Consider the following 22280-nt stretch of genomic DNA (forward strand, 5'->3'; position numbering starts at 1 on the left):
ATACCTATCTCCCAATCCAAACCAAGCTTCTCAGACAGTGTACCCGAGTATATACCATACCGACCTATCTTCCTCTTTCACTTGGCTCCCGGCTTTACCATTTTATACCTATGTATTCAACCTCTAGGCCTTTATTTCCTTAACCATAAAATAGGAATAATAAAACAGGATTACCATGAGAATAAAATGAGTTACTACATATAAAGTACTTAGAACAGTACCTGTTGTGTAATGAGAGCTCAGAAAATATTAGCTGCTACCTTTATTATTACTGTGATTTTTATAATATTCAACACTTCTTCCAACACCATGGTGAAGAGCCAAAAAAGAGGTAACCCATGACATTAGAATGCATGAGGGCAATCTTCACACACCAGTAATTGTGCAAAAGAAGGGGGAATTGTGGCAGAACCATCATTCTTAAAACCTCATATCAAACTCCTGCCTTGGATGAGGCTTTGCACTAGTTCTAAATATTTTAGACCTCTTGCCTGCCTTCTAAGCCCAACAACTGTGAACTGTGAACGAAGCATAAAACTCCGACGGGCAACTGAACGGTGGGAAAAGAGCATGTTTACATAGCGTGTATCAGACGCAAGTGAAAAAAATAGCTGAGTTCTCAGTGAAGAGTGATTCACAGGTGACACACATTCAGACTCAGACTACAAACTCTGTCTCTTGGGCAGCTGCTCAAATCTTAGTTCAGTTCTTTTTCACTTTAGCTGGGTCACTTGCAGTCAGCCTCCTGCACACATCCTTCAGGGGATACCTTCTGATTTGGGCAGTTTATGCAAAGAATCCAGGACTCACCCCTCTGTCTCTCTCCTTTCTGGGATATCCCCTCACTTTCCAGCTGCTGTGGTTATCCCAAATTCTGTCCTCTGGTTCTTCAGGGCAGAAGGACTATAGGTTTTCTATTGGAGTTTTAGATACCACTAGAGCCTGTTATCAAGAATAATCCTGGAAGTAAAAACTGGAAACTCAGTACACCTGTCCCTTCCAATTTCAACTTTCCTCTGGGATCTTCCTGCTTTTCTTCACTATCCAGAACCTTCAAGTTCTTGGTTTCTGCATTTTTTCCAGCATATATAGTCACTAACGATGGAAAGTTCAGTCTGTGAAGAGCTTACATGGCCATACTGTAAATGGAGCCTGTCTGATACATACGCAGGAGGAATTCAAGCAGAGATAGTTTTTGTAAGTTCGTGTTATTAAAACAGGAAAGAGTTCTCACCTTAAGAAAGGAGTCACTTCCAAGAACAAACTCCAAAGAAATGAACAAAGACTAGTCAAGGAATAAGTCCAGTACTTTGTTCTGAGATGCACACACTATGTAGGCAGCTTGAGTGATCTGAGGTATACATGGGAAGTAAGATAATACAGAGAGGTCCAGCAAAGGGAAAGATCTTCATCCAAATAGGTAGAAAAATGGGAGTTCAAGGCAGAAATTGAGAAAAAACAATCAGCTGATATTGTAACTTACTCAATAGGTCATAAAGAGGGATACACAAGTCTAGACCTAAGACAACCAATATCAGGATGAGGAATGGCGAAGGGCCTGCCAACTCTGACCAGATGGGAATGGCTGCTTGGTACACTATGTGCAGAAGGTCCCAGGGACTTTGTCTGGGCCCACCAGAATAATGCCATGTTTGACTACTGATGCCGCCACAGGAAGAAAAGAGAAGCAGCACAGTCCCATGTATTCACAAGCCAAGATCAAGAATAAGGTTATCGAACTCGAGAAGGATAAGATGGGACAGATTCGTCAACATCATTATTATTAATAACACTGAGTATCTTCAATATGCCCAGATGATGTTTAGAGTAATTCAAATTTAAGTGAAATCAAAAAGGGATATCAGACAGGCTAAAATAAAAAAGTGCCTTGAATCTTAATAAGCCCACAGTACATGAACTGCCTCTAATTAGATTCAGGAATATGACTCCTTTTGAAACCAACCAAGAGAAAACACTTATTCAGAAGATTTCAATGAAAAATTAATAACCACTTGGTTCCACTTTGTCATGCACAGACCTCAACAGTGGATTTTAAGAACCCCAAGTACAGTGTGTCTCAGAGAAATTATACTCGTGAGTCCTTCAAGAGCTAGGACATTTTAATCAATAAGGTGTAAGGGCAATATAGTGACTTACATAAGTGAACAAAATACTTGCTATTCAAAATGAGTGAAGTCTGTCACAGAAATTGTTAAGGGTTTCTATAACCATTAATACTAAATTAACAAAGAAAAAAGCAAGCAAAACCTGCCCTCTAACTTGCTTTTCACTTTCTAGTTAACCAACCCCTTATCTGGATAATGGTGGTTAAGATTTTTTAGAAGTTATTTGGCCTTATGCCTATCTTTTCTGGAGACATGTGACTTGGCCAAGGTAAATACAATTACCGAAGGGAAGCATCTATGCCTCTGATTTCTGGTTCACGTAGCCTCCCCTTATGCCATATCATGAAATGCTAAGGAGGATAATTAAACAGAGTAAGTGTATAAGTTTCACAACTAAAAGGCTACCATAAAAGTTAGCAGTATGGAAACTGATCAGTAGAAAAAATGAGGATGGGATTTTCTGGGATATTGGTAACTTTATATTTTGGTCCTGAGAGTGATGTTCACTTTATAATTACAAATTAAACTACACATATGTTGTATAGGGGCTTCCCTAGTGGCGCAGTGGTTAACAATCTGCCTGCCAATGCAAGGGACATGGGTTCAAGCCCTGGTCCAGGAAGATCCCACATGTCGCGGAGCAACTAAGCCCCTGCACCACAACTATTGAGCCTGCGTGCCACAACTACTGAAGCCCGCGTGCCTAGAGCCTGTGCTCCACAACAAGAGAAGCCACCACGATGAGAAGTCCGTGCACTGCAATGAAGAGTAGCCCCATTCACCACAGCTAGAGAAGGCCCGGGCGCAGCAACGAAGACCCAACACAGCCAAAAATAAATAAAATTTTTAAAATGCTGGTAGATATATATTAAAAAACAAAAACAAAACAAAACTACACATATGTTGTATAGATTTGTTTTCAGTATTTTATGCTATATTTCACAATTTTAGAAAGCTTGAAATAAAAGTGTAAGCTTTGAAGTCCCATAGCCCTAAATTCAAATCTAGACTCTATCATTCACATGTTGGGTGTATTTAGGCAAACTACTTAACCCATCTAAGCTCCAGTTTCCTCTTTCGTAAAATGAAGATAATGACAGATAATGATAATGATAGTACATACTTCATAGCATTGTTGTGAGTGTCAAGGAGAAAATGCAATTACAGTGCTTAACCTGGCACTTAGTGGGCTCTGTAAAGGCTAGGCTGTCTAAAAGCTCAGAAACTGCCTCCGCCATCACTTCTAGGCTGACACACATCAACACATTTCCAGCTGGTAGTTTCACTTGACCTTTCACCTCTTAGCTGACAGTGTGCAGCTGTTCAAACTGCCTTAGGATAGCAGACAGCTGAATGTAAATGCAGACCTTTTACCTTAGCTATGAGCTCCAGGGATTAGGAGATGCCCTCAGAGCCTAGGGATGGGCAGGCTTGGTCCATAAAGAAAGCCAGCAAATGGATATTTGAATATAATTTAGGATCACGAGCCACTGGTCTAATCCCAAAAAGAAACCAATAAGGAAAGCTGCAACTGGAAGGCTTTGTGGCAAGCAAACAGCCATTTAGGGAGGCATATGGCATAGAAGGAATCATGCAGATTTTGGAGTCTGACAGACAGAGGGTCCACGTCTTAGCTCTGCCACTTGACAGCAGCGTGGCCATAGCAGACACTGTGACTCCCAGTATCTTTTCTAAATCATTTAGTAGTCCCAGCCAATGATGGGAATCGCACCTCTACTGGTCAGCAATGAGCATATGACCTAATCCTCCCCTGAGACATGTGAGAGGAAGCCTGATGGGAGGGTTATGGGAAGAACTTCCTCCCCCAAGAAGATTAAAAAAAGAGAGATCATTTCTATTTTTCCTCTGGATGTTGTCTCTCTCCCAGAAATGCTAAAGTCACCTTGCTTCCAAAATGAAGGTAAAACCAGTGCTAAAACCCTCACAGCAGAGGAAAGCAAAGATCCTGGAGTCTCAATAACATACATTAAGCCACTGAATCACCCAACCTGCGGCACAACCTACTGTGGAGCCCCTGATAATTGGGATAATGAATTATTTCTTACTTAGGCCAGTTTGAGTCAAGATTTTTTTACTTATAGCCAAAAGCTTTCTAACTGAAAACAACTTCAGATTCCATGAATTTCAATTTCCTCATCTCGAAATTGGGTTATTAATGCTGAGCTTGCCCAGCTGTGGAAGATTTAAGAAAAAAAAATTATCGAAAGCAATTAGGGGGCTTCCCTGGTGGAGCAGTGGTTAAGAATCCACCTGCCAACGCAGGGGACACGGGTTCGAGCCCTGGTCAGGGAAGATTCCACATGCCGCGGAGCAACTAAGCCCGTGCGCCACAACTACTGAGCCTGCGCTCTAGAGCCCATGAGCCACAACTACTGAAGCCCACGCTCCTAGAGCCCGTGCTCCACAACAAGAGAAGCCACCGTAAAGAGAAGCCCGCACACCACAACGAAGAGTACCCCCGCTCGCTGCAACTAGAGAAACCCCGCGCACAGCAACAAAGACCCAACACAGCCAAAAATAAAAAAATTTTTTTAAAAAAGCAATTACGGCAATGCCTGGTAACTATTAAGTATCCAATAAATGAGCCCTATTTTTCAAAACACAATATTGAAAAGAGTTCTCATGAAAAGGTATTAAAATATTTATTCTCCTTTATTCAAAAATTCATAAAATAGACTCAAGAGTGTTTTTCTTTTTTCTATACCAGGGCTAAAATAGATCCTGCAGATCACTAGAGCATTGGTTCTCAAACATTAATGTGGAAGATGTTTGTTAGAATGCAGATTCCTATATTTTAACCATAGATTATATCCAAGGGGACCCAGGAATCAGCATTTTAAACAAGCATCCCAGGTGATCCTGATACAGGTGGTCTAAGATTCACACTTGGACCTTTCCAGTTGACTCTCCAAACAGCCTCCTAACTCTGGACTCTACCGCTACTTCTGTGGCTACAGTCTACTCTCCATCCAACAGTCCAAGTGGTTCTTTGAAAACTGAACTCTAATCACATTGCCTCTTTGCACTAAAACCTCCATTTGTGAAACTCAATTAAAACACTTACTTAAGCAACATGGCATAAAATAACCTTCAATTCCTCCCCCAACCCAAATATTTATAATACAGTAAGACCCTGAGATACACTCATCAAGTTACAAGAATTCAACTTAATGAGGAGTTTCATTTAATAAACCTGGTTCAACTTACATGACATTTATTTACAAGGATCATTTCTGATACTTCATGCCTTGTGAGCAGCCAAACGCTGGGAAACAAGAAACATCATGCAAGCAGCCTTACATTTGTACATTTGATGTAAGTGTACTCATGGCTTGCTAGCTCATAATACATACTAATTATCCCATGTATCACTTGCATCGTTTTCATTGATTTTTTTCTGTATGCTTTATAGTTTTCTTGAATAGAGCTTGCATTCAAGTTTCAATTACATAAACACTGAGTATCAATGAATACTTGGTAAGTAAACTAGTAAGTGCACTATATAGAAAGCTAAAAACATGCTGAAGGAGCACAGGGAACAGACACATCACAAGGTAAATAATGAAAGGAAACCATCTCGTCATGTCGTGTCATGATGACTGACTTTAATTCCTGAAAAAACTGTGTACATTTTAACAGGGTTTAGTGTTGTTTAGCATAAAATGGTATTAATTTTGCAAGTCAAGCATGCATTGAAACACTTCCTATTGAAATCAGGAGTAACTATATGTTTGACTCATGAGAATTTAAAACTTGTCTTAGGAGATTTTCAGGAACAAATTCCTTCCTAAAACAGAGAAGATAACAGTGTTGTCTTTCTGGCAGATGAAAAAAAATGCACATTCTTTTAGTATCACAGCAATGCAGTCTGAAACAATGAGAAGTTATTTCCCACCTAATGAACAGAAAAATTTTTAATTATGATATTTGATGTTGGTCAGGATACAAAAAAACACACATTCTCATATACTGCATGTTGGTTTCCTTATCTCTGAAAGGAGTCTAGCATTTTGTTAAGATTGAATGAGCTGGGGCTTCCCTGGTGGCGTAATGGTTAAGAATCCGCCTGCCAATGCAGGGGGACATGGGTTCGACCCCTGGTCCAGGAATATCCCACATGCCGCGGAGCAACTAAGCCCGTGCACAACTACTGAGCCCGTGTCTCACAACTCCTGAAGCCCACGCACCTAGAGCCCGTGCTCCACAACAAGAGAAGCCACCACAATGAGAAGCCTGCGCACCACAACAAAGAGTAGCCCCCACTCGTCGCAACGAGAGAAAGCCCACGCGCAGCAATGAAAACCCAAAGCAGCCATAAATAAATTAATTTTAAAAAAACATATTAAAAAAGAATGAATGAGTTAATCCACACAAAGTGCTTAGAATAGGAAGTAGCAAACTACATATAATAAACTGCCAATAAATAGGAGCCACTCTTACTGTTGTTATTATTAATCACCATGGATAGGAGTGTAAATTTGTACAGCCTTGCTGGAGGGCAATCTGACGAAGCATCTTACGAATTTATTAAATTAGTAAACAGAAATTCATGCTCAAGAATATTCATCACAGTATTAAAACAGTGGAGCATCAGAAATAACACAAATGCCCACTAATAAGCAAATAACAAAATAGATGAGGACACCTATGTGAGCACAGCCTCCTTTTTCTACAAAATCTTTGGCATCAGAAATAACATCTGCAAAATTTTTTAACGCATAAGTTAGTACTCCTGATTTTATGTCAAGTGGGCAGCTGCCCCACCGCAACCAAAAAAAGGTTTCAAATATTTTATCCTCTGTAAAGCTGACATCAAATTAGAACCAAAGGCTTTTCCCACTATGCCCACGTTTATGCACAATACTGCCATTCAGTACAATAAATTCTAATGTATTGAAAAGCATGCTAATAACTATAAGTAATAATAAAGCACCAACTACAGGCATAGCACAAAGCTTCCCAGCCCTGAAAATTAAGAACACATATTTAAGTATCAACTCTTAACTTCTTTGTGATCTATTCCAAATCATGCTCATTAAGGGTTCCTCAAGTAAAAGAGTGGAGTAATTGGTTTTTCACATGGGGAGAGGGCAGGGGAGAATGGCTGGCAGCAATATCTGATTATTCTCTCAATTACATTTTTATCAGTTATTCATGGGCACTTTTTTAATAAGTAAGAAATAGAATTATTCTCTAAACTTTTCAAGTTCTGATGATGCTATCCAGACACCCAACCTTTCTCCTGGATAACGTAAAGTTACTAATTATTCATCAGAAACAGAAAACTCCTCGCTTTAAGTGTAACATTCTGTTAACCAGAAATTGGACATATTCATTCTACAGAACCTCCGTGTACTAGATGCTGACGATACAAAGATGAAAGAGACTAGGCCACTGGAGGTGGGTGGGAGACAGGTTAACAGTGAGAAACAGAAAACATTATAAGAAGTACCACTGCGGCTAAATCTTGAAGACAACAAAGACGTAAGGAAAGGTATTTCCAGCAGAGGAAACATCATGTACAAAAACACAAGGACGTCCAAGTCCAGTGTTTGAAAGGACCACACAGTTCAGTGTGATATGAACTTGGGAGTTTCGGTTTACATGTGAGGTCCACATGTAGGAGAAGAAAGAGAATTAGGCTCACAGTGAGTTGGAAGAGGAAACATAAAATGGTCCATACACACTGTAGGACCAAGATTACTCTCTAAGAGAGGCTTCTGATGATCCAGAGAAAATACCATCAGAATGGATTCTTACTTTCCAAACCGGTCAGTTATGTTTTTTTTTTTTTTTTTCCGGTACGCGGGGCTCTCACTGTTGTAGCCTCTCCCATTGCGGACCACAGTCTCCGGACACGAAGGCTCAGCGGCCATGGCTCACGGGCCCAGCCGCTCCATGGCATGTGGGATCCTCCCAGACCGGGGCACAAATCCATGTCCCCTGCATCGGCAGGGGGACTCTCAACCACTGCACCACCAGGGAAGCCCTCAGTTATGGTATTTATCATAAGTTATTTAGCCTACTACTTTAAGAAAGCATACTCCTTACACCTAAAGCAATTAGAGAAAGAAGAACAAAAACCCCCAAAGTTAGCAGAAGGAAAGAAATCATAAAGATCAGATCAGAAATAAATGAAAAAGAAATGAAGGAAACAACAGCAAAGATCAATAAAACTAAAAGCTGGTTCTTTGAGAAGATAAACAAAATTCATACACCATTAGCCAGACTCATTAAGAAAAAGAGGGAGAAGACTCAAAACAACAGAATTAGAAATGAAAAAGGAGAAGTATCATCTGACACTGCAGAAATACAAGGATCATGAGAGATTATTACAATCAACTATATGCCAAAAAACTGGACAACCTGGAAGGAATGGACAAATTCTTAGAAAAGCACAACCTTCTGAGACTGAACCAGGAAGAAAAAGAAAATATAAACAGACCAATCATAAGCACTGAAATTGAAACTGTGATTAAAAATCTTCCAACAAACAAAAGCCCAGGACCAGATGGCTTCACAGGCGATTTCTATCAAACATTTAGAGAAGAGCTAACACCTATCCTTCTCAAACTCTTCCAAAATACAGCAGAGGGAAGAACACTCCCAAACTCATTCTATGAGGCCACCATCACCTTGATACCAAAACCAGACAAAGACGACACAAAAAAAGAAAACTACAGGCCAATATCACTGATGAACATGGATGCAAAAATCCTCAACAAAATACTAGCAAACAGAATCCAACAGCACACTGAAAGGATCATACACCATGATCAAGTGGGGTTTATCCCAGGAATGCAAGGATTTTTCAATAGATGCAAATCAATCAATGTGATACACCATATTAACAAACTGAAGGATAAAAACCATATGATCACCTCAACAGATGCAGAGAAAGCTTTTGACAAAATTCAACACCTATTTATGATAAAAACCCTCCAGAAACTAGGCATACAGGGAACTTACATCAACATAATAAAGGCCATATATGACAAACCCACAGCCAACATCATCCACAATGGTGAAAAACTGTAACCATTTCCACTAAGATCAGGAACAAAACAAGGTTGCCCACTCTCACCACTGTTATTCAACATAGTTTTGGAGGTTTTAGCCACAGCAATCAGAGAAGAGAAAGAAATAAAAGGAATCCAAATCAGAAAAGAAGAAGTAAAGCTGTCACTGTTTGCAGATGACATAATACTATACATAGAGACTCCTAAATATGCTACCAGAAAACTACTAAAACTAATCAATGAATCTGGTAAAGTAGCAGGATACAAAATTAATGCACAGAAATCTCTTGCATTCTTTTACACTAATGATGAAAAATCTGAAAGAGAAATTAAAGAAATACTCCCATTTACCATTGCAACAAAAAGAATAAAATACCTAGGAATTAACCTACCTAAGGAGACAAAAGACCTGTATGCAGAAAACTGTAAGACACTGATGAAAGAAATGAATGATACAAACAGATGGAGACATATACCATGTTCTTGGATTGGAAGAATCAACACTGTGAGAATGACTATACTACCCAAAGCAATCTACAGTTTCAACGCAATCCCTATCAAACTACCAATGGCATTTTTCACAGAACTAGAACAAAAACTTTCACAATTTGTATGGAAACACAAAAGATCCCGAATAGCCAAAGCAATCTTGAGAAAGAAAAATGGAGCTGGAGGAATCAGGCTCCCAGTCTTCAGACTGTACTACAAAGCTACAGTAATCAAGACAGTATGGTACTGGCACAAAAAGAGAAAGATAGATCAATGGAACAGGATAGAAAGCCCAGATATAAGCCTATGCACTTATTTTTGATAAAGGAGACAAGAATATACAATGGAGAAAAGACAGCCTCTTCAATACGTGGTGCTGGGAAAACTGGAGAGCCACATGTAAAAGAATGAAATTAGAACACACTCTAACACCATATACAAAAATAAACTCAAAATGGATTAAAGACCTAAATGTAAGGCCAGACACTATAAAACTCTTAGAGGAAAACATAGGCAGAACACTCTATGACATAAATCACAGCAAGATCCTTATCTAAAAGTTAACTCTGTAAGTTTTCCCCCACATTAAAATATTTTATATAAAATAGCTATAAAATCAATTTTATATCACTCATAAAAACCTCACCATAAACATATAAGAAACAAAAAAGAAAGCATCCATTATACTCACAACATGCCTGCTAGGAGTTCTGGAATTGGTACTCCAATCCTAACAGCACACTGTGATTCTGTGATTTATAATAAATATATATTTGGTCTTCATCCCCAGTCCTTGTACTGAGCTCTCAAAACCCTTGGAATTTCTTAAGTGAAGAGAGTGATAAAGGTGTCTTTGTTAAATGAAAGAGACAACTTTTGAAAAGCCACTAGGTAACCTAAGGATGGGGGTTGGTTGCCAGGGGAACCAGCCTAGTGATTAGAGGGTAGGGACTTTCAGTCCTCCTCCTCCACCTCAGGGGAGGGGACAGGAGCTAGAGATTAAGTTAAATCACTGAAGGCCAATGATTTAATCAATCTTGCCTATGTAATAAAGCCTCCATAAAAATCCCTGTACCAGGAGACTCAGAGAGCTCCGGGGGTGGTGAACATGTGGAGATTCAGAGAGAGTGCTACGCTCTATAACCCTCTCTACACACCTTGCCCAGGGCATCTCTTCCATCTGGCTGTTAGTGAGTTATATAGCCTTTTACAATAAACTGGTAACCTAGGAAGTAAAATGTTTCTCTACATTCTGTGAGCCACCCTAGCAAATTAATGGAACCTGTACAAGTGACAATGTAGACTTGATATTGGCCTCTGAAGTGGGGTGGGAGCAGTCTTGTTGGACTGTGCCCTTAACTTGTGGAATCTAATGCTATTTCCATGTCAACAATGTCAGAATTTAGTTGGATTGTAGGATGCCCAGCTGGTGGAGAACTGCTGGGTGGTATTGGAAAACCCATACACTAGAACTGATGTTAGAATCTACACCCTTAGGCTCAGCCTCCCCAAAAACCAGTCACAAGACTTCTGCTTCCATTTCAAGCTAATCTCCTCAACACTCAGCCATTCAATCCGTAATCATTTTTAAATTAGTGAGGATAATCTGTTTACAACTTCACTATCTCAAAACTTATTTAGTTTTTCTAATTAGTCATATAGCACATTTATTTTTTCATGCTAATTATAAAAAGGTTAAAAACTGAAAAAATCTTTCTTTTCCCTGTATTGTTGGTTTTCAATTTTAATGATACATCACTTTAAAAAGAGTTCTGAACCTTAACAAAGAAACATTCACCATTAATAGTTTATTCGCTTAATGAAATAGTTTATTCGCTTATTAAGTTTATTTGCTTAATGAAAAATAATTAATAACTCTCAGCTTTCTTTATATTAATTATTAAAGGCCTATGTAAGCCCTAAGGCTGGTATAAGAGTGCATATTAAATGTGGTTTTCCTCCCCTTCTTTTCAAAGTTAAGTTAACCCAAATATGTCCTTCAAAGTCCAGGTGGTCATTTGGACAGCAATTAGGAGAGCATTAGCAGAAGATAGTGACATCAAACAAAAGATAAAGATAGTTTCCTTATAAAAATGTGAAGAGATCTCCACTGATAAGGTGAAAACAGTAAATTTTCTGATAAAGCTAAATGGCTGGTCTCCACTCCCAATCTGGGGCTAAGTGCACGAAAGTCTTTTTCCCAAGGGACTTCATTGTAGTCCGCCACTCCTGACACCAATAAGGCACTACAGAGAGCCTCTCTCTCCTTCCATGTCATTTCCCCAACTTGACTGTTGTAATCCCCTACTTTGCTTACATTGTTCATCTCCCTTGCAAGTTGCAAGGTTGAGGGGGTTTAGGAGGAAGGCAGGGAAAACACTGAAGGAGGCTTTTTACAAAAATTAAGCCTTTCAGTTTATTACTTATGTAACCGTAACTGAATTATATATTTATTATATATATTTAATATATTTTAATTAACCATTTTCAATTAGTGTATTTTAATTAATATATTTTGATATTTTATTTAATCTATTTTACTTAAATAATATATTTTATTTAATCAACACATGTAAGTTAAATGTGATTTAATCATATTATGTAATGATTTAATTAACTATGATTTAACTACAATTTTTTTTCCTGAGAACATCCCTTTTATTTTTTTATGTTTATTTATTTATTTATTTTCTCATCAGTCATCCATTTTATACACATCACACATCAGTGCATACGTGTCAATCCCAATCTCCCGATTCATCACATATTATGTAATATGATTTAATTAACTATGATTTAAGTACAATTTATTAAAGCTAGTGACAATAATACCAAAACCAGTAACTAAAATTTACTGATCATCTAGGGCATGGTGCTAAGATGATATGCATGGCCTCAGTTAATCCTCACTGTAACTCTGGGAGGTGAATACTGTAGCTCCCTACATTTTACAGATGAGAAAACTGAGGCACAGAAATTTCATCAAGTTTAAGAATGAACAACTTTTTTGCATCACTCTAATGTACCACTGGGAAAAACCTGCCAATCAATCTATGACACAACTGTAAAACACATCCATATGTCAGAGATGCTGAAATGTGAAAAAGAAAAAAGTGTGTCTTGCAATGAAATACCTAAGTAATTTTCAGAAGGTCACAAATCTACTAAGTGTTGCAAGCAAGATTTGAACACAGGCAGTCTGGTTCCAGTCCTGGTTTATGCCTATTATCCTGGCATAATAATTAACAGTGCTCCCTTTCAACTATCAAAAGTGCCCCAGTTTTAAGATAAAATATAGTCTTCATACTCATGGTTTAAATGAAATAAACCCTGTGCTCCGAGTCCCACCTCACTGCACCAGGGACTAATGTGGGAGCCAGCATCCTCTGCAGGTGGCTTCAAGGAAGTCCTGCCCAATATGGCAGTTTTTTATTGAGTGGTGGCAAAAGGACCCAAACAAATCCCCTTTGGGAAGCATAAAGTGGAAGTGAACCAAGAGAAGTTGGGTTATTTCAACTCAGAATATTGCTCCAAGCAAAGCTGAGGAAGTACTCCAGGGCCATATGAAGCCTATTGTCTACATTTGTCTTGGAAACACTCACTTGGCTATTTGGGTGGACAAGCTGACTTCCCATGATACCCCATTTTTCCAATTAATAATTCTCTCCTGAGAATTATTTTAGTTATGATCATAAGAAAGCGGTCTAAAACAAGGCCCACTACCATGACCTTAATCTCTGATAAATTAATCTAACTAAGACCAGCCAAGTGAATAGTAAGAAGATCTTCAGAAATTTGGGAATGTGAAAAAGGAAACAAAGCAAACGTGAACATGTGTACTTGGAGAAAAGAAGATGGACAAGTTAGCAGCAGTTCATGAAGGAACTCTAAATGGATCAGGCCACCCCACCAACACTGCACTGAGAGCCCTCCTACTCAGGGGGCCATGGTGCTGCTCCTCTCCAAGACCTCCCCACCTCAGCCACAGGTGGTGAGGTGGAAGTGGACACCTTAAAAAGAACCAGCCAGTCTTTCAGCTGGCCAGTGACCCGAACGTGAGTGCAAAAGGATGAGCTAGACTGATGAGATGTTCTTGTTATTAGAACTGTGACATTCTGAGAGACAGAAGCTGAATGATGTGTTAGGGTTAGGAAGCTTGAGGGGGCCCAGGAATGGACAAAGTTATGGGCAGGTACAAGTTATAGAGAAATGGTACCACGAGCTAGCCACCAGTTAACACAACAGAAAAGGCACAGAGGAGCCAACACCAAGGAACATTAGTCTTGAGTTCCAGTATGTGTCCCTTTCAAAAAAAACATTTTTTTCCCCTTAAGAAAAGTCCAAGGAGATCTTTCAATCAAAGAAGCCTTAATAATCAACTGCGTGATCCACATAAGACTGAGAGCACAAAAGGAAATACCTAAGCCAGACTGCACGATTCCACCAGGGCCCAGAACGTTGTGAACGCGGGATAAGGGAGTCTTGGAGCTTTGGAAAGCTCTTCACTGCGCTCAAGTTTAGAAACGTGCACTTTGCAAGCCTGACATATTTATGGGTCTTTCTATTTCTCTTCTTTTAGTTGCCTGTTCTTGTTCTACGACCGTAACAGCATGTCCAGGGAACACTTGGGCACAAGGACGGAGCACATGGTCCCACAGCAAAGACAAGCAGGGATCTTTTATAACAACGGTAGCTCCTCACACCTTCTCTGCTCAGGGATGGTACACAGCCTTTTATCACCTTTTTGGTATACGGCAGTGGAGAGAACCAGCAATGGGGACTCAGCAGGGAAAGCATGAATCCTGTCCAGCTTCTTTCCTTAATAATGCCAATCTTTCTCTTCTATCCCCACTGCCATCATTTAGTCCATTTTAGTTAGGAGGTCCATATATCAGCTTTCCAGGCATAGTCTGGGTTTCTGCTATACCTGCTGGTGTAATTATTCACAGTGCTCATGTTCACTCTCAAAAGTATCCTGATTTGGCAAAAAATTATGTGGTCACCCTGATTTTGATCCAAACCCCCATCTTCCACTTCATGTACCACTGGAGAAAAAAAAAACTGTCACTCAATCTGTGACACAAGTGTACAAACATATGCAGTTTTCAGAGATGTTGAAATGTGAAAAAGAAAAAAAGTGAGTCTTGTAATAAAATATATAAGTAATTGTCACACATCACAAAGATAACCAGTACTGAGGGCAAGATTTAAACCCAAGCAGTGTGATTTCAGTCCTGGTTTATGCCTATTATTGTGGCATAACTACTACTGGCACTGAATTAGTACAACAGTCACCTGAATGATTTCCATTCTTAATCCTCCAACCCTTTCCACACTGTATGAAGAAAGAATACTCTGAAGCATAAAACGGCTCCTGCCACTCCTCTGTCTAAAACCCTTCAATAGGGGCTTCCCTGGTGGCACAGTGGTTAAGAATCCGCCTGCCAATGCAGGGGACACGGGTTCAAACCCTGGTCTGGGAAGATCCCACATGCCATGGAGCCACTAAGCCCGTGCGCCACAACTACTGAGGCTGTGCTTTAGAACCACAACTACTGAGCCCACTACTGAGCCACAACTACTGAGCCCACAACTACTACTGAGCCCACGTGCCACAACTACTAAAGCCTGCGCACCTAGAGCCTGTGCTCTGCAACGAGAAGCCACTGCAATGAGAAGCCCACACACAGCAACGAAGACCTAACACATCCAAAAAATAAAATTTAATTTTTTTTTTAAATTAGCCCCTATTAAAACCCTTCAATGGCTCCCCACTGCCCTCAATAACCAACCTTGACTCCATTACCAGACTCACAAGATCAGCAAAATTTTGCCCCTGCATATGTCTCCAGCCTCATCTCTCACTGCTCCCCCACCTCTAACTCCACAAAGCAGCCCTCCTGAAATTCCTCAGGGTCCTCAAGTCACAACCCTGGGACTAAGACAGCCTAGAAATGGAAATAGGGTAAGGACATGGAGAAATGGATAGGGGTAGAAAAAGAGATGCCAGACTCCCATCCCAACCCCACTCATAGGACCCAAACTCAGACCTATTCCTTAAGCTTTGCCATGTCTCCAGTATCGACTCAAAACACTACATCAAACCCCTCTAATTTTAAAATAAAAGTAAATGTTAGAGGTAAGTGTTAGAAATCTATGCTTTTGTGACTAGTATCCACGTGCTATTCTTTTGGAATCATTTCTAGAAAGGGGCAAAAGCTGGCCACGTAATCAGCACACTGACCAAAGTCTGAACTCAAAATACCAGGAAACTCCACCCTCTATCACCATCCCCCAAAACTCAACCTCCAAAGGAAATGCAATTTCACAATTTCTCCAGCATTCCTGAAACGCTGAAGGCAGTCCTGTGCACAGGGCAGACAGTGAAGGGCATGTGCCAGTTGCCCTTGCGTACATGTTATGACTACAGTCTAGTGTTTGGGCGTCCCCCCACCTCAAACTTTTGATGCATAAGTGGTCCAGAAGCCATAGCTACTAAGTCAACACCAAGATGTGCAAACATTTCTGGAACAAGCAACACCCAGGATGGTGCAACTGAGTTCCCCACACAACCCTCCCCACTGCCACCTCAGGCCTCACCAGACCTTCACCCCACCTGTGGAATAATGAAGATAACTGGGGCCCAGGAGACAGGGCTTGAACTCTCTGAGCCTCAAGTTCCCTAGATGTAAACTGAGAATAATCACCTCTGTTTCACATCGTTGATGCAGGATTAAGTGAAATAAACCATTTGGAAACACCAAGCCAGCACCTAACCCTGACATGGCAGCAAACACTAAATGCTTATCAAATCTGGGAAAGGAAAACTATTCTGGCTTGATGAAGCCAAAACAAAAAAAATTCAAGTAAATGTAGCTTCAAATTTACTGCAAGAGAAATAATCTCTCTGAGCCTACTATCTAACCATAATGTCAGACATCATGCATATCATCTTATTTAATCTTTGTAACTATCTGTAAGAATTATCTCCTTTCAGAGAACAATAAATTGAGGTTCAGTCAAGTTCAGTAATTAGTAGAGCAAGAACCTGGCAGACCCAGAATTTGAACTTAGTCCTATTTGAACACAGAACCATACCCTTTTCTCCTCACTGTTTCCCAGACCCTGGAGCCAGAGAAGGAGGGAGTCAGATAAGAGCCTGATAAGAGTCAGATAAGAGGACAATCATGCAGTGTTGATTAGTCCACCTAAGTCGGCATAAGTGCAAAGACCAAGCTGCCCATTACTCAGGGACAAAGAAAGGGGGAAAGGTCAGCAATCAGCATAACGGGATAGTTCAGCTCAAAAAGGACCCTTTGGCAATGTAACTTAATGTTTTAACAGCATAAGTAACTTATCAGCATGAGGCAGGTGACTCCCTGGCCCTGTGATTTTAAGCAGGTTATTTAGTATGACCCTTCTATGCCTCTGTTCTGTTATTTGTAACATGAAGACAGTACAATCTCCCCTGCAGTAACATTGTAAGGGTTAAGGAAATAATGTGCAGACATCACTTTGCACAGTCTGTCACATATGAAATGCACAGTCCTATTATTTTGAAAGTCCTTTCACAACGAGACTTTCTATAGCCGTTTCCTTCCCCATTTGCCTAAATTATCTGCATCAACCCTCATCTCTGTTACTTACCTGCCTCTCATTTCTCTGTGTACCCCACGCATTCATTTAGACCACAAAAGCTTACTGAATACCTGGTCAGGCAGGCTGGGGAAATAGCAGTGCATAAGAAAAATCTTTGCCCTCATAGAGCTTACATTCTTACATTTGTGGGGAAGGAAGTCAGACAGAGAATAAAACAAACAAACAAAAAACACCTAATAAACCACCAGGTAAAGTGTTAAAATGCAGGCAAGGGGCAGAAAATAATCTCTGGGGAGAAAGTGAGTCAGATAAGATAATTAGGGAACGCCCTGTGGGAAGACCACTTTGAATCAGAAAGCTGAATGATGGGATAGAACAAGGCCTGAGATCAGAAGGAACAATGTTTCAGACTGGGAAACAGCAAGTGCCCCATGCAAGACCATGCAGTGTCACAGAAGACTAAGCACATAGCTCTACTGATCTCGCGATGCTACTGCATAATTTCTGGTTTACCCGCCAATTTTGCCACTAGACTATGAGCCCCCTGAGGGTGGGACTGTGTATCTTCCCTGCATTCACTCACTCATAGAACTCACTTATTAAAGGTATCTATATGCCCAGCATTCTCTAAAGCACTAGATTTACAGTGAAGAATTAATCAATATAGTCTCTGCCTTCAAGGAGCTTCCAACAAATAGCACTGGGCAAAGACTAAGCACTGAGAAAATATTTACTAAGTGAACAATATGTGCTTGATGTTCAGTTATCTAGTTCTATACCATGCCAAATTGTGGGCTTTCTACAGCTCTTCTTTCCTTCCTCATTTGCCAAGAAGATCGCCACTAGCTCTTCACTTCTGTTACTCACCTGCCTCTCCTCCATACCAAACTGTTCCCAATGACTCCTCTAATCTCCCCATCTTCTCTCTCCCCTCTGCCTTTGCCCACAGTCCACTCCACCCGGCATGCCTTCCCCTGCATCTTCTTTACCAGACTAATTCTAGTGTCATTTCCCCAAATTTCATTAGTATACTGACGTTACCACTTGCTCAAACGTGTAGAAATCTCTCAAGTTCTTCAGACAAAACGTTTTCATCAAGTAACAGAAAATGATGGGTGCACAGGTAGCAAAGGACAATTCCAGATTGAGTGAATAGTAAAAAGAGTTGAAAGACAAATGATCTGAAGTTGCATATGTAATTTCTTTTCCTCCCCAAAATACGAGATATGTCAGTGAGTTTCTGGGTGTTGTGCTTACAGAATTGGACCAGGATACAAGTGCAGCAAAAGTCTCACTACTATGGGTCTGTGTACTCATCCATGAAAGAAGTGTTTCATTTACAGTAAACAAAACCAATTTGGGACAAGAGCTATCATTTACAGGTCTTCCCCACACAGAAGTCAGTAGTTTAGCAACTAAATTATTTGAGATGAATTTCCTTTTCTGACAGCAGAAATTGCAAGTGCACTTCATTTATAAAAGAAAAGAGTCAGATATTTATTCTTCTAGGCAAGAAGGCAGATAAAGGTGAGTCACAACTTCCAATGCAGCCTCCACAGCCATAGTTAGCTGACAGAAACTTGCACGTAAGCTTCAGTCCTTCACTTCTAAAAGCCAGGCATCCATCTTTCTCCTCTCACTTCTGGAAAGAACAGAAAATTAAGCTGGAGTCATCTATTCTGAGATACACAACAGCAGGGACAGGGTTTTGGTTTCCTTCAACAATACACATTCCTCCCTGAGTTCCTGGACAGAAGCTCTGGGCTTTGTAGAGAACCACAAAACAAGGATTCTACAACTAGGGGCCTGAGGGGCAGTGTTTCCCACAATGTCTTTGCTTCACCTACAACAGAACAGCTTTGTTAACTTCACCCAGCCATTATGAGAGGGGAAATGCACTAAAAGGCAAAATACCACGATCAGATTATCACTAACCATTTAACTTCAGTGCCCTCAGCCAAGACTTCCCCTAAGACATAACTAATGTAACAGGCTCATCTCTGTGCCCAACATGGCTGTGCCTTGCTGTATTGTGCTACCTATAACAGGGAGTGCACTGTACAGTAATTACATGCCTGGTCTTTGGCAGCCGGACTGGGATTCAGCTATTTTTTACTAGCTGAGTAACTTTGGGCAAAGCACTCTAAGCTTTTAAAAAGTCTTTATCAGACCCTACAAGTCCCCACTTGATCCAGCCCCTGCCTACCTCTCAGACCATGACTAGTACTGTCACTTTCCACCTCTTTAACTGTCTGGATATGTTGAGTTCAGGTCCCACCTCAGGGCCTTTGCACTTGCTGTCCTCTCTTCCCGAGTGTCACCTGGCTGGCTACTTTTCATTAATCAGGTCTCAGTTCAAATGTCAAAAAGTCACCTCCAGGATCTCACAAACATAATGTTGATTATGTGAGTATGCACTCATATAATACATTGTATAATTCCATTTACATAAAGTACAAAAAGGAACTAAACCAGTGTATGGTGGTGTAATTCAGGGGACTGGCTACCCTTTTCTGGGTGGGAGTAGTGATGGGAAGGAGCACCAGGGGGCCCTCTGGGTTGCTGCTAAAAGATTAATTTCTTGATATGGATCTGATCTCCTGGGCATGTTCAGTTTGTGCAAACTCATCAAGCTGTTCACTTATAATATGTATATTTTTATTACGTGTTACAATGCAATGTCGAATTGGTTTTCCTGGATCACCTAATCTATGACCCACCATCTTGGCTAAGCTATTCATTCTCCAGCCCATGACCTTGTTTTATTTTCTTCATAGCATTTGTCACTGGCTGAAATCATTTTCATTATTGTTTATGTATGTACAGTCTAGCCCTTCCCCACCCCCATTAAAATATAGTATCATGTGGCCAAGATCTCTGCCTGCCTTGTTTACTATCCCCAAATATCAGTACCTATAGAGTCTTGTTCTAGGTATAAATTGAATAGAGAAATATATGTAAAATAAGAAATGGCAAAAGGGTGGCCCTTTAAGGACATAACATCAATTGAAAGTCAAAACAGAGAAGCCAACAGCAGAAGAAATAAAAAATGTCAATGACATTTAGCATCAGGAGTATGTGTCAAATGTTAAATTTAACATCGAGGAGGGGGTACATAAAGTGCCATTCTTTGGCACCTCTGTGAGAGTGGTTAAAGTTACTTCTCACAGCAGAAACTGGGTCATTTATCTCTGTACACACAAGAATTTTGCATAAGGCCTGGTACAAAGAAGGTCTGAGCCAAGAAGAGTAGCAAGAGATTTCTGAGACGCTTGGTGAGCATTCTTAAGTTTCCAAGAAAAAGAGGGTCATATTCAACTGTAATGTCTGCCATGGGCAAGGGAGTAGGTAGGCACAACATACATGCAGAGGTAGGTGGAGCAGATACAAAGAAGCATTCAAGAATATGAAAAGGGTTCCTTACAAATCACAAACAATACTCACCTACTTTTATTGCCAATTCTAAGATGTTTATAAAGAAAAAATTAAAATGTGTCAGTAGTGTTGGTGACTTGGATGTTACATAGTAACTTTATGCTATGCAGAGTAACTTACATGCTGATATAACTTATTTTCATGAGGAAATTTACACCACAGCCTGGTATAATGGAAACTGAAAAGTAAACCTTTAATCTGTAATCAGTTCTGCCACAAACTCTCTTTATAACCTTGAACAAGTCCTTTAACTTTAGTGCTCAATTTTTCTACCTGTGAAATAAGCTAGTTGGATCTGATGCTTGCTAACACCCATTTCCAGTTCTTGAACACTGTGTACTATTCCTGACTTAAAAAAAAACAAAACTCATTTCCTAAGCTTATGTTCACAGGACAATACGCCATCCACAAGAATGTAAATCAAAGTTACTAGATGCAGTGAGGTAGGAGATCCTTTTACCCAGTCTTCTTGCCAAACCAAATCACCCACTCAGATTCTCTACAGTGTTGTGTTCAGACTCCCATTTGTTGGTAAGGCAAGAAGCCCTATCATACTTCAGCTAAACAGTTGGATTTCTCGGCACAATTATTTCCTTTGCTTGAGTTTTCACTGCCTTAGGCACCATGTTTCCCATCAATTCAAGTCTACTCTCATAGTTAGCACCACAGTTCTTGTTTTTTTCTAACACTTAAATAATGAATAGAACTTGATCACCTGGAGGTATTCTCCTTACTCTATTACAACAGTTATTAGTTATTTTAATTAGACAAAACCACCATTCCTTTTGCTATCCCACCATACTGTCAAGTGCCTATTAAAGATATTACAGTAATAAGTTATTAGCACCTTTTAAATTTACATTAACAAAAACAGACAAATGAGAAGTCAGGAAATGAAAGAAGGAAAAAAAAAAAAAAACCTTTCAGATGTCATAATTAACCAAAGCTTAGAGTAACTCAAAAAATCATTAGTAGCTATCTTTCAATTTTTAAAAAATATATACTATGCATATCCTAGTTAAAACTGCAGGAGTGATCATTTGTCTCCCATCAATTAAAGATGGGAAAACGGACAAGGACGATGCTCTGCTGTGGATGAGCCCCACACCATCCTTTCTTTAAAAGAGGGGCGATATTACTCATGGAGAATAAGAAGTCCAGTGGTTGATCACTTGTCCACGAGTCATCACCAACTCATAACTCCCCAAAGACCTTTTGATTACTGTGACTCTTGACACCTGCAGAAGGTATTGATCAAATCTACAGGAAGCCAAGTTCTAATAGCTATTCAGCATCCACCACTGGCCCTCCTAGGTTTTTATTCTCTTGAAACAAGGAGAAAGAGGACAGGGCCAATGCTCTGATGTGTTTTAGTGCTGGGACTGATTGCTCACTGAATTGAGGGAGAGCGTTTCCCATCTTTCTCCATGACTCCCTCATTTCACCAACTCAAGCACCACTACCCACCCCCCCCCAAGTCTGCAAAAGCAGGCAGCCTGCAGAGAGCTCACTCCAGGAGGTGAGTTACTAAACCAGCAAGGCTGGGTTGGGTTTCTAGGCACCTTCATCATGTGCCCTAACAAACAGGCTC

At 40.1% G+C, this 22280-nt stretch overlaps 1 protein-coding gene across 2 annotated transcripts in view; it reads right to left on the minus strand.

Annotated features, from left to right (window-relative positions):
* The window catches only part of SUCLG2 (succinate-CoA ligase GDP-forming subunit beta), a 245659-nt gene that overhangs the window by 222379 nt on the left and 1000 nt on the right, over positions 1 to 22280 (minus strand). The window lies entirely within an intron of this gene.

This window comes from Delphinus delphis, chromosome 10 (genome assembly GCF_949987515.2).
Source record: "Delphinus delphis chromosome 10, mDelDel1.2, whole genome shotgun sequence".
Taxonomy (NCBI): Eukaryota; Metazoa; Chordata; class Mammalia; order Artiodactyla; family Delphinidae; genus Delphinus; species Delphinus delphis.